Source organism: Macaca thibetana, chromosome 20, assembly GCF_024542745.1.
Source record: "Macaca thibetana thibetana isolate TM-01 chromosome 20, ASM2454274v1, whole genome shotgun sequence".
Classification (NCBI taxonomy): domain Eukaryota; kingdom Metazoa; phylum Chordata; class Mammalia; order Primates; family Cercopithecidae; genus Macaca; species Macaca thibetana.
The window spans coordinates 40,649,346-40,662,807 of record NC_065597.1 but is presented as its reverse complement, the minus strand read 5'-3'; positions in this window follow the sequence as shown (position 1 = coordinate 40,662,807).

The window sequence follows — 13,462 nt, the reverse complement described above, 5'->3', positions numbered from 1 at the left end:
TGATGGTTATTATCATCTTAAAGTAATTGAAGCACTGCTAAAAATAAAAACCAGAAGGAGAAAAATTGAACCCGAATAAAAGAAACGGAGTTATCCCGGATTTGGATACAATTCTCATGGCAAATTGAGCTTAAATCTGAAGTCTTAGGAAATAGAATGAATGCCAAAAAATTATTTTTCCCCCTGTGTGCTGTTAACAAGGGCAGTCTCTTCGTTTTCACAGTATTTCCTTCTATTTTCCTCCTGTTGTTTGTGGCTCCACTTTAGGTTCGGAGGGACTTTAGAGGGAAATACCACTTCAGATTAAAGTCTTGTCAGATCTCATTTATTAGCTGGCACGGGGTCTGGTGTCCGGGAGCAAGAAAGTCTCCTGAGGAAGCATTTGTTGTGGGCCTCTCTTGCAGAGACTGAGTTTGGAGCAGGACTTTCCAGGAATCGTTCTGTGTTAGGAGGAGAGGAAGTTCCACAAAACTAGGATGCAAAAGAGGATTAAGTATTTTGATCCTAAAAAGAAAAGGGTTGACGGATGAGGTGGGGAGGGAGATGTTCCAAAATGTTTTACTTTGAGCTGGGCAGGGTGGCGGATGTCTGTAAACTCAGCTACTCAGGAGGCTGAGGCAGGAGAATCACTTGAACCTGGGAGAGGGAGGTTGCAGTGAGCCGAGATCGCACCACTGCACTCCAGCCTGAGTGACAAGAGTGAAACTCCATCTCAAATAAATAAATAAATAAATAAATAGATAGATAAATAAATAAAATAAAATGTTTTACTTTGATAACCTGGCCTTTACATTCTTTGCATTCTGCGAAATAAGCTTTAATTAATGGTAATATATGAAATAACATTGCTTCAGTCATTCAATAAATATTTATAAGTTAAAAAACATATATGTGTGTATTTGTTTGTATGCCCACAATATAGCATGGCTGGACTCAGGGCTGGAGAAAAGTCATGAACGGAACTTACCACATTGCTGCCTTTTTGGCAGTATTAGGGTGTGTGTGTGTGTGTGTGTGTGTGTGATGAGTGTGGTGAGTGTTGGAGAGACAGAGAATGAACAAATAAAAAACAATTTCTATTAGTGATCAGTGCTAGAAATGAAATAAACCAGTTAAATAATATATAGTTGGACTGTTCTTTCCATACTTTTGAATAACATGTTTAGCATTTGAAAAATCAACATGTTTAAGTAACTTTATAGATTTTTTCCTTATCAATAATTATTAATTACCATCAACTATAATATACATTGATAGAATATTTGAGTAACTGGAAATTTTTATTTCATGCCACTTCAAATATTTCTTTACAGTATCTATTGCTTTTCATGACATTTCTGAACCAAAGAGGTTTTTGTATTTTTCAGTCTCCTTTTAGTGTTAGATTTTTTTTCACCTTTTAACTCCTTGAGAGTGGAACAATCCATGTACAGTCCATTCATTCAGTTACTCAGCACACACTAGTTCATACCTGCTCTGTGCTAGGCTGGGTGATGTGTGCTGTCTCCAGAGTCTGTGTGACAGCCTCTGTTAATCATGATGTAATTCCAGAACACTATTATTTAACTCAGCCTGGAGATGATAGACAATTGGCTCGTTTTGTTTTTTTTTTTTTTTTTTTTTTTTTTTTTTTTTTTTTGAGACGGAGTCTGGCTCTGTCGCCCGGGCTAGAGTGCAGTGGCCGGATCTCAGCTCACTGCAAGCTCCGCCCCCCGGGTTTACGCCATTCTCCTGCCTCAGCCTCCCGAGTAGCTGGGACTACAGGCGCCCGCCGCCTCGCCCGGCTAGTTTTTTGTATTTTTTAGTAGAGACGGGGTTTCACCGTGTTAGCCAGGATGGTCTCGATCTCCTGACCTCGTGATCCGCCCGTCTCGGCCTCCCAAAGTGCTGGGATTACAGGCTTGAGCCACCGCGCCCGGCCGGCTCGTTTTTGTAATTAATTTTCCTATCCAAATCCTTTTTCCAGACCAGATTGAAAGTTAGCGCTCAGTCCAGCCCAGGCTCAGTTCCTGCCAGTTCCTATTCATGGAAGTTTTGACCATTTGTTTTTTGTTCCAGTCATGGACACCTGTAGAAAGGTGTGGATGGGGAAAGCCCTTCAGAAACACAGGAGCCCTGACATCTCCTTGTCCCTGGAGAGAACACCTCAGGGGAGGAAAACATTTACTAAATGACAAAGGATAATAACCTCTTGGAGAGAAAGTTAGGGTGGAGGGAGACTTTAAATATATGCCTGGGGGGAAATTTTGAAATCTTTTAATGCAAAGAAGAAAATATTTCCAGCAATAAAATGTAAAATATAATGAAAAAGTCTAGAAGAAGCCCTTCCCTGCATAGTGTTCTGCCATTTACAGAGCTTCTTCTGAGAGGAAAATGTGGCTACCTTATCTCAGAGGGGCTGCTTTAGGTACCGAGACGGGGAGCCGGGATTGGGGGGTACGTGGACACTCTCTCTTCCCTGCCTGCTAGCTTTACTGAGGCATAACTGACAAATAAAAATTGTACATATTTAAGGTATACAACATGATGTGTTCATATATATATACGCACTGTGAAATAATTACTATACTCAAGCTAATTAACATATTCATCACGTCACAGAGGTACTCCGTGTGTGTGTGTGTGTGTGTGTGTGTGTACGTGTGTGTGTGTGAGAGAGAGACAGAGAGAGAGAGAGTGATGGGACTACTTAAGGTTTGCTCTCTTAGCTAATTTCAAGTATACAACACAACATTATCGACTATAGTCACCACATGGTACATTGGGTCTCTGGAACATACTCATCTCATAACTGAAAGTTTGTGCTCTTTTCGCTGCCTCCCCATTTCCCTCACCCCATGAATCCCTGGTTATCATCCTTCCCTTTTGAAGCCAGGCTTTGGTGGAATTTTATTAGAATCTCGAATTGTCTAATTTATCCCAAAGAATGTAAGTTCCAGTGAGAGTCATACAGGTACTTATTGTCAGATTTTTCTTTTCAGTGTTTGTTAGGAGTCTGTTATCTATCTCAATGTAACAAATCACGCCAAAATACTGTGTCTTCATGCAGCAAACATTTATAACCTCACAATTATGGGGTGGGGGTGCCAAGAATCTGGACACATCTGAGCTTGTGTCTCTGCATCGAGGTCTCAAAGTGGGACTGGGGGATAATCCCCACGGGCAGGTCCCGGTCCTTGCTGGCTGTTGGTGGGGCTTTGGGATGTGGGCCTGACAACATGGAGCTGCTGAAAACATGGCAACTTGCTTCTTCTAGAGCAAGAGCTTTGAGAGAGAGAGTGTGAAAGAGACAGAGATAGAGAGAAAGAGATCCAGAGAGAGAGGTGAGAGCCCGATTCTTTTTGTAACACAATCTAAGTAACATCTCATCACTTTTGCTGTGTTTGTGTTCTTTCCTTTAGAAATGAATCACTGGATTCAGGCCTCACTCAAGGGCAGAGGATTATACAGTAACAGGAGACCAGGCTCATTGGAGGCCCTTTTAGAGGCTGCATACCACAAAGTTTTGACTTTTCCTCTCTCTTTAGATATTTACTGCCCAGCTCATAAGAAGTACAATAATGACCTTGGAGTTGGTGATGATGGTGGTGGGGAGGTATCATTTTCTCAGAAAAGCCTTTACTAGTTACACCCTGTGGTTAGAGTTTGTCTCTTCTAGGATAACTTGCACATCTCTATAAAACTAAACTTGCATTGTCCGTTTTCTGTTTGTGTGAATTCACACACTGAAATAGGGTAGGCTTATTTAACCCTGCCTTCTCAATATTTCCACTCTGGTATGCAGTCAGTGTTTAATCATAATTTGATGAATTGAATGAAATGGTAAATGAATTATTAAATATGTAGAGAAAAAGGTCATGCTTTTTCTTCTTCATGAACTTATAAACAACATCCCCTTTTAATAACTTTAACACCTCACACATCCTTTCTTTTACCTCCATTGGAAACTTCCTGGTTGGCAGGAAGTATGTCTCATTTCTCCATCAGTTAGGGGGATTTTCATAGTGTTTCTTTGTGTGTCTTCTAGGAAAACAAAATTCTCTCCTGCCTCTAGTATACAATTACAGCAATAAATATTTCTTTAAATATCCACTTCCCTGATTCTGATATGCACCCATCTCCCAGGGGATGGTACCTTTCCTCCCCCAATTTCAGAATTACTGCTCCAGTTGATCTCTGAACCCTTTTACAACTCAAAATTCTGCAAGCCAATTCGTTGCCAACATTTGGTCAGGAGATGAGTGGAGATGAGAGGGATTTAAAAAATATATTGGGCAGCTTTGTTCTTAAGCTGGTATTGGTGCCATTGGGGATCTGGAGAGGTTTTGTGGTCAGATTTTGATTATTTGCTAGTTTTGGCAACTGTTGAGATGTTAGATCTCATATTGTTTCTATCATATTTTATAGTTTCTCGTTTAACTCTTTGCTGAACGTTTTAGACACACATCAAGACTCTCAAGCTTGATTTAAAACAGAATTGGCAATTGTGCCTCTCTTTTTACTTCAGGCTCTCCTGGCAGGACCTGACTTCAGGTTGTTGGGCAGTGTTAGATCCCTATGCTGTGTTAGAGGACGGTAGTGCACTGAGTGGTCATCCTGATCTCAAACAGAGGAAAAGACTTTACTGCATTTAAAGAAGGTCATGCATTTAAAGAAGATTGGAATCCCCACAAGTGGGACCAATCAATCTCTATTGGCTTTATAAATTTATTCTTATTCGACGCTTTGAAACTTCTCTTTGAAATACCTGACCCTACATGTTTCTCTTTAAATTATTACAGATTTCCCAAGATTGTTTACCTTTCTGCGTTGTGCTCTCCTTTGATATTGTCCTCTGGTCAAAGAAACTCTGTAACTCTCCCACCCCTCATGCTCCCTACCACCATTGAGTTCAATCTATGCATTTTAAAACTCCATCTTTAGGAACTTTTGAGGAAACCCTCACCTCCCCACACCCTCACTCCAAACAATAGTGCATTGGAGGTCATTTCAAATACAGTTCATTGAGACTGTGGAAATGGACGAAAACTTCTGTGTGTTTGCCCTTAAAAAGAGAGGCTGCTTGCCTGGTTGAGTCTTTGACAACAGGCTGTGTTTCCTACCAGCTCTTGACTGTGGCCCCATACTGACATTTTTATAGCCACATACTACATTATTGGTTTTTCAGTTCATAGCGTAAAATCATATTGATAAGAATATGACCTCCAAGCATTGGAAAATCAACTCCAGGTCCTGCATTCTCTGCATGCCAATGCTCTAAGTCACATGAGCAGAGTGCCATTTTAGGTACATTACATAAACCATGCAGACTCTAGGTTAAATGGTTCCGGATTTTGTAATGTGAAAAGACCTCTGGTGACACAGCAGAATGTAGGTAATAGTGTCACTTTATTATTATTGCTATATGCCTAAGAGCTATTAGGAGGTAATCATAGACATTAGCTTATTAGTTGCCACACCAGCAAACATTCTCTCTATCCCTCTTTGCATCCTCCCTTGCACAAGTTAAGGTAGTACGATTTGCTTAACAGAGAAAAACCAACAGCTCATCAGCTTGACATCACAGAGATCTCTTGCTTGGGTAAAATCCAACTGGAGGTGGAAGTTGAAGGGAGGCTCTGCTCCAGGCAGTCATTCAGGGATTGAAGCTTATTCCATCTGTGATCCTATTCTCCACTAGAGTTTTAGAATCTTTTCCATTTATCCAGTGAATGGGGAAAAAGAGAGTGCAAAGAATTTTGTGGGAGATTTTCATGGGTCAGGGCAAGAAGTAGCCAACATTCACTAACCATAACTCAATCACATGGCCCAAAGAGGTTAGGAAATACGGTCTTGCTATATGTATGTCTGGAATGAAAAAGCCCAGTGCTGCCCTTAGACCTGACACAGAGGGCCTCTGGCCTGTGCCCTCAGCTTCAGAGAGTTCTACGTACCACAAACATATGTGTAAGAATACACTTATGACAGAACACATAGCTGCCTCTATCATGTGGATCTGTTGCTTAGCCCTGGCACAGCATGACTTATAACCCAAACATCCGCTTCTGTGGCTAACACAGTTCAGGCCCCAGGGAAGTCCTTCTCCACCTCTCCAGCCGTGCTTCCTCAAAACAACACACAGATGGGCCTGAATGCCAGGAAGATCTGAGGGTGTCCCACTGTTGAAGTCAGAGAAAGAGAGTACTGTGGAGAGCAGGAAGAACTCAACAATGGAAGCTTTTAGGCAACGTAAAAGACAAATTACACACATCTTCTTCCCAGATACGAAGGATGTGGTAGGTTTTGGCATAACAAAATATGATTCCCAGGAGTAAGGAGAACCCCTTCCCTGCTTCTCTTTGTGCTCTCCTGGGTGACATCAGAGGGACTAACAGGCAGCTTCACCCTTATTCTTCAATGTGTTGTCACTATGAAGGCATTTTTCAAGGTAGAAGTGGGGTTGCCAGATTAAGCAACTAAAAAGTTAGGACGTCTTTTTAATCTGGCAACCCAGGGCAGGCAGAACATATTTTATTAAACTGTTCGTTAGCTTGATTGATAACTTTAAAATCTTTATAAATAGGGAGGGTGGGCCTACATTTATAGTCTTTCCTGGGGTCCCCAAATATTTAGGGATGAGCCTGGGCCCAAGTTTTGTTTAGGAGCTTCACAACTTAGGTGCTATCACTTCCTTTCCTGGGCTCTGGGTGTGGATCAAGTGACAATACTAAACAAACCAGCACAGCCAACCTCCTGGTGCAGAGGTTCACACGTGAATAAGCTGATCTGATATAAGTGATTCTTTGGACTTTTTCCTGGGAATTAGGACAAAGTTATTCCTGGTTTTGCTGCTGGCTTTGATTAAGGAACGCATGGACTAAGGAGGCGCCAGCAGCCATTTTAAACCACAAGACAGCCACTTACAAAGACTCCCTGTGACCCAACTTTAGTCAAGCTCCTTTGAGCTGTCTTTTCACCTAGGCCTTGACCTTGACCCCTGGCTTGTCTTTGGCCTGCCCAGCCGAGTTTTGGTAAGAATCATGCTAAATTACTTCCCACCCTTGATATGGCATCACCCTTGATATCAAGTTTCTCGACCCTCACTTTCAATGTATAAATCTTTGACCTGCCATTAGCAACAATCTTGTTAGGCCACTTTAGCAAGAATCCCCTACCCCTGATGTCTCTCCTCTTAGTAATTTCCAATCCACTGACACCCTCATCCTGTTCCTGGGCTATAAATCCCCACTTGTCCTTGTCATACTCAAATTTGAGCCTGATCTCTCCCCACTACTGCAATACTCGTGAATAAAGTCTTCTTTACTCCTTTAGCTAGCTTTGCAATAATTTTTATTTTTCTTTCCCACCATCTTAGGATTAAACTGACACCCAAGAAAGTAGAATGGAAAAAACAGAAACTAAGTTCTTGACGCTAAGGTCGAGCTGGCAAATCAAATCTCATATGAACCCAGTCTTAAACATGGACTCTTTGTTACAAAGCCAGGAAATGTTTCTATTGATCAGGCAAATTTGAATTACGTATTATGATACGTGCTATCAAAAGATTCCTGACAATGGGAATGATTAGTTAAGGATGTGTACAGAGGATTTATAAACACAGTGCCCTGCAGAGTGCAAAGAGGGTTTTACAAAAAGAGAAACGAGATCCCAAGAAGAGTTCTCACAGGGAGATGGTTACGCTTACAAAGTGAGAAAGCAAAGCAGGTGATCTCTACTGAGCAACTTCAGCACAAAAGAGCCATGGCTGAGGGAGTGGTGATAGTAATCACTATCCAGTGTGTACTGAGAGCTGACTGTGCACTAGACACTGTTCTAAACATGCCCCATGCATTATCTTACTTATTTTCTCAACAACCCAACGTGGCACTTACTACTATCTTGGCTTCAAAGAGGAGAAGACTGAGACACAGAAGGGCTAAGTAACTTTCTCAGCATTGCACAGCTAGACAGCAGTGGAGCTGAGAACTGAACCCAAGTAGTCGGAGCCCAGAGCACACGCTTTTAGTCATCACGTTATTCTAAGAGAGGTCAGCTATGAAGTGGGTCTTGAAAATAGGATGTGGCATGAATGGGAAAAAAGATGGACATAATTTCTTCTGAACATCAGGCATCTTTAAAGGCCAGTGATGGTTAACTTCTACAGGAAATATTCTCAGACCACACCTGCTCCAAAGAACTTACGTTTCCTGGACTCTTTTCCTTTGTACTGCTGTCACGACTCTCACACCTGTGGGCAGGATTAATTGCTGTGTATATGTCTCTAATGTTCTAGGTGGGTAGAGGCTCTGTTCATTACTTTCCTGACAGGCCTGAGCACAAGGTCAAGGCGAGGTCAGGGATTCCATCACTATTTAACAGACTGACAATGGGCCACAGCAGTGTCTGCTCAGCCGGAGAGAAAAGATGCTACTGGACAATACGAAGATGAGCTTGGGGCAGCAGGCAGGAGCCCAGAAAGCCAGCAACTGTAGCTTTTATATTTTGTGACTGGCTCTGTAAAATGGTACAACAACTATGGAAAACAGTGTGGCAGTTTCTTAAAAACGTAAGTGTACAGCTATCGTATGCTCCCTTCTAAGTATTTATCTGAGAGAACTGGATCCCTATGTTAAAATAACCCCTTGTTCATAAATTGTCATCGTAGCTTTATTTGTAATAGGTTAAAAAAAAACTGGAAGTAACCCGAACCTTCATGAGCCAATGAACCAATAAATCAATTGTATATCCATACAACGGAATACTTCTCAGAAATGAAAAAACAACAATAGCAATGAAACTATTGATACACAGGGGAACGTGGATAAATCTCAAAATAGTTACGCTGAGTGAAAGAAGCCAGATATAAATGAGTATATAATGTATGATTCATTTATATAAAATTCTTGGAAAAACACACTTATCCACAGGGGCAGAATGCAGAAATCCTAGGCTGCCTGGGATTTGTGGGAGGGAAAGGAGTTGGGGGGAGTAATCACAAAGGAGTCAAAATAAATTTTGATGGTGATTATCTTGATTCATGGTTGCCTGGATATGTAACATACATCACAACTTACTAAGCTGTGTACTTTGCATCCTTGCAGTTTACTGTGTGCATGTTGACCTCAATGTAGCTGAGGGGAAATAATGATTCTGGGAGTAGCCTACAACAGCAGTCCCCAACCTTTTTGGCACCAGGGACCAGTTTTGTGGAAGACAATTTTTCCACAGACCTGGAGGTGGGGTGAGTGGTTTCGGGATGATTCCAGTGCATTACATGTATTGTGCATTTTATTTCTATTATTATTATATTATAGTATATAATGAGATAATTATACAACTCACCATAATGTAGAATCAGTAGGAGCTCTGAGCTTGTTTTCCTGCAACTTGATGGTTCCTGGGCATGATGGGAGACAGTGACAGATCATTAGGCATCAGATTCTCATAAGGAATGCACAACCTAAATCCCTTGCATGCACAATTCACAATAGGGTTCACACTCCTTTGAGAATCTAATGCCTGCTGATCTGACAGGAGGTGGGGCTCAGGTGGTAATGAGAGTGATGTGGAGTGGCTGTAAATGCAGATGAAGCTTCACTCACTCGCCTGACACTCACATCCTGCTGGGTGGCCCACTTCCTAACAGACCACAGTAGTACTTTGTGGAGGCTTGTGGGGAGGGTGGGGGACTGCTGACCTTGAGCATGGATCATTAAGGCTCAAAAGTGGCTACAAGGACACACTTTTGAAGAGCCATGCAGTATGCAAGCAACAATGACAGCTTAGACAATAATGCAGGGGAGTGGGCAGACTTGAGAGATGTATGGAAGGCAGAATCAACAGGAGAAATCAAGGATGGCTCGAAGTGTTTTGGCTCAGGTGTCCAGGTGGATGGGGTGCCATTTAGAGAGAGATTGGAGAGAAGCAGGTTGAAGGAGTGGGGAGGTAATGAGCTCATTTCTTGGGGAATTGAATTGAGGAGCCTATGGAACACCCACGAATAAGCAATTTAATACCATACTAAAAAAATAATTTGAGACCAGGGACCACATATTTTGGTTTATGCCTATATATTATGCCCAGTGAAATAATATGCCTGTAGTGACTTTTTTTAAAATTCTCAATAAATGGGTAAGAAACCATGAAGTGTGGTTCTGATCGTTTCCTACTGGCTGTAATTCATGAGTCTTTTTGGTCTTATTTGTTGCCTGTTCTATTCTAAATACAGATATAGATACAGATGCAGATATCCCTTTTTGGGGTCTGATTTCTCTGAAAAATTGTGTGTTTGGTTTTTTTTTTAGTAGAGATGGGCGTCTTGCTGTGTTGCCCAGGCTGGTTTCAAACTCCTGACTGCAAGCAATCCTCCCACCTCAGTCTCCTAAAGTGTTGGGATTACAGGCATCAACTACCATGACTAGACTGGAATGCATCTTCAACTGCTCAAAGAATATGACTAATTCTGAGGATAGACCTGTCAGAAATACAACCTCTTCCCTGTACTAGAAATAAGAATATTGACAACTGTTGACAAGGAAAAGCAAGCAGGCTGGAGGAATACCACCTAGGATGCATTTTCCAGCAGCACTGCCATGCAGGAGATATTTTGGAATGAGAACCTGCTGGTAGAGAATCTTGGAGAATCTGCATATTTAAAAGTTTTTACGGTGTATGTGTGGACCATCATCCAGTCTGACTCTTCATTTGTTGCTTAGAGTTCTTTGTGGGCCATTCAAACTTTCAGACCTGGTGTGTTCATGGGGAGAAGGGACACAGACCCCGTATTCTGTGAGCCTGTGGTCTTCTAAACGCCTTTGCTTTTGAATTCTGAATAGCTTTCAGCCATTCTAGTGGCAGAGACAATCAGCTCACTTTGCCTTTGGTAGGGTGGTCAGATATTAACTTCAAAATGCATTCTCTAAGCACCAGTGCCCTTCCCTCCACCCAATAGTACAGAGAGAAGCTTCGGCATTCAAAGCTAAGATGTATTGCGCACTCCAACCCTAGAAACAGACAGGTACCGAGGCACCATCCTACTCTTCTTTAACATGAACACAGCCCACATACCAGATGCTCCTGCCACAGCTGATTGGACCAGGAATAACACTTAGTTGAAGGGAGACCAATCCACTGGTTGGTCAGAGCTCTATGACTTGTACGTTATGATAGCCAAGTCTGTGTCTTATTTAATATACTCTGGAAGCACAGCTCAGCAGCTTGGCTGCAAAAACTGCGGGAGCCACAGATTTGAAACTAACGAGGCATTTCCATCCCTTTTACCTTTGTGTGGCTTCCTCCTCATTCACTGTCTTTGGCTCTTCATTGTCACATTTCCTGAGGCAGCTGTTACAGAGACTCTTTTCCTGTTCAAACACTGTGAATGGATACATTTAAGTGAAGTACCTACCCCTGAATTATGCAGCCTTGACAGTGACTTGGGTCTTGTAGGAAATTGGAAGCTCCTCCTTAGAGATGTGAATACATGTAGTGTTACTAGCATATATCACCACAAATGCTCACTACAGATTAAATAAATGCTCTGTAAGTGAGATGGTAAGCAGTTGATTTGGAGATGGACCATCAAAGTATCAATGAGGCACTGAAACTGCCTTTACAAAGATTATGACACGAGAGAAGTCGAGCATGGCTGAGTTTACCTTGCTTCTAACCTCACAGGTTGGCTATCCTCACTTGTTCCTGGGCATACCATGGGAGAAATTTAGTTTATAGTTTAACTTTGAAGCAGGGATGATAACAATGCCACCCTAAAACTAACCCCCTCCTTGCTCAGGGACAGAAGTTATCTTTGTAAAACTAAAAAGGCCATGAGATTAGGCTTATGGGAGGAGCCTAAATTTTGCTAAAAATATAGGCATAGTTAAATGATAACCAGACATTAGTCCCTGGTTTGCTGTTCTATAATTCCTTGGGTCTTGGAGGTCATGTGGCCAGGGTCACGAGTTGTGTGACCTCCCCAATTGTTCCTATAGCTAACATTACTATTGTAGAATCTGAGATTGGTTTTTGAGGTGTTTTGCAGACTTTTGTGTTCTCGTAACCAACTCTACCTGGACCTTGACTCGTGACTCTACCAGTCTGTGGTCCCCAACCAGAGGCAGACTCAGCACAGGAGGACCATTTTCCACACCTCTGCAGTTTCATTCCCAACCAGTCAGCATCCCCCTGCATGCCAAATTATCCTTAAAAACCCTAGCCTCTGAGCTCTTGGGGAGGCTGATTTGAGTAATAAACTCCTACTGCTTGGCTAGCTCTGCATTTATTAAATTCTTTATCTGCTGTCTCGGTGAATTGGCTGTCTCTGTGTGGTGGGCGAGAACAACCTGTTGGGTGATTGCAGCACAATGGGCTTCACCGGAGCCACTATAGGGAAAATTTCCCAGACGTTGGCAAAGAAGAAAAATGGCAGAGGCAAAGCAAGGATGTGGCCTGGAAGGCTAAGGGACAAGGTGAGAAGTTGGAAGAAAAGAATACAAATGAGTGTTGAGGAAGGCAGCTCAGGCGAGGTAAACATGGTAGAAATGACTGCTGGTGGGATGTCCAATCATGCCCAAGAAAGCTGATATCTGAAGGTTTATGTACCTGGGCACAAGACTCTGTGAGTGGGAAGGTATTACTATCTGAAAATACGACTGGAAAGATAAGACTGCAGAAAGCTTTCCTTGCTGGGAGAAGTAGTGTGGATTATATCTTACGAATCACAGGAAGTCATTGAAGGCTTTCGGGCAGAGATGTGCTAAGTGGAAGAAACTTTGCTGCCTTACGTTTGTTAGAGAGTCAGTGCTCTATTGGATTCTAGTCAGAAGAATCCAGAAAAAGCACCGAAGGAAGAATCTAAGGGCCTGGGCTTAGAGTTTAGCTCTCCCAGTCTCTCTGGGTCATGTCTGTAATCCTATTTCTTCGTTTGTAAATTGCAATTCTAATCTCTGCTCCTCCCACTTCACAAAGTAGTTTTGAGGGCCAAATGACATGACAGAGTACATGAAAGCACCTAGCCAAATATAAAGCACTATATAAACAGTAATTTGGGTTATTGTGTTATCACATCCAGCTGGCGCGCCAAACCCATATCTTACTGGTGAAATTCAGCTGTTTTCTTGTCATGAAAGGGAGGACCATTAAGATGATCAGACGGAGGGAGGAGAAAGAAAACCAACATTATTTAGCTGAGGCGAGAATGCTCTCTTATTGAGAAAGTTACATCATTTTAGACTTCTATGGTAAAGTTTCAATGGTTGATTTATTTATTAGACATTTACTGGGTACCTCCTGTGTGCCTGGGAATAAAAAGGTAACTATAATAAGGTTCTTGCTATCGAGGAATTATAATAAGGTTCTTGCTTAGTGCCCAGTAGAAGGAGATTGACAGGTAATCATATAAGTGCCCTAAAATGCCATAGGGTCAGTGTTTTTGCATATGGTGACCTCAAGTGCAAGCAATAAAATGGTCCATTCTACTTGGTGT